Here is a 453-nt window from a genome sequence, read left to right as displayed (position 1 = left end):
TATTTACTCGGAGTCTCTGTTCTTCTGTAGTTTGTATGTATGTGTAGGACGTCCGCTCGTAGATGTCAGAAGAGGTGTTTGGTCCCCTAGGAGCTGGAGGTCCAGGCAGCTGTGAGCCACTGCAATTAGTGCTGGGAACCGAACTCGGGTCCTCTGCAAGAACAGCAAGAACAGCTCTAACCCATGGGTCACCTCCCTACCCCTAATTCTGAGTCCATGGTCTTCATTATTAAGAATCACTTTTTATTTTACCCTCTCAAGATTGAAAGAATGCCTGCCATTCCTTCCTGCTTCAAACCTCTTGACTGCTTTGTTCATAAGAACTGCTTATATGTTAAAAAAAAAATCAACTGCTCCTCACAAGAATATCTTTCCAATTCTTTTATCTGTGTGCTCAAGTATAACTTCATGTGCTATACTCTCATTCAAAATTGTATATATTACTTTACCCAA

This window comes from Rattus norvegicus, chromosome 7, assembly GCF_036323735.1.
Source record: "Rattus norvegicus strain BN/NHsdMcwi chromosome 7, GRCr8, whole genome shotgun sequence".
Classification (NCBI taxonomy): Eukaryota; Metazoa; Chordata; class Mammalia; order Rodentia; family Muridae; genus Rattus; species Rattus norvegicus.
This window is presented reverse-complemented; position numbering follows the sequence as displayed.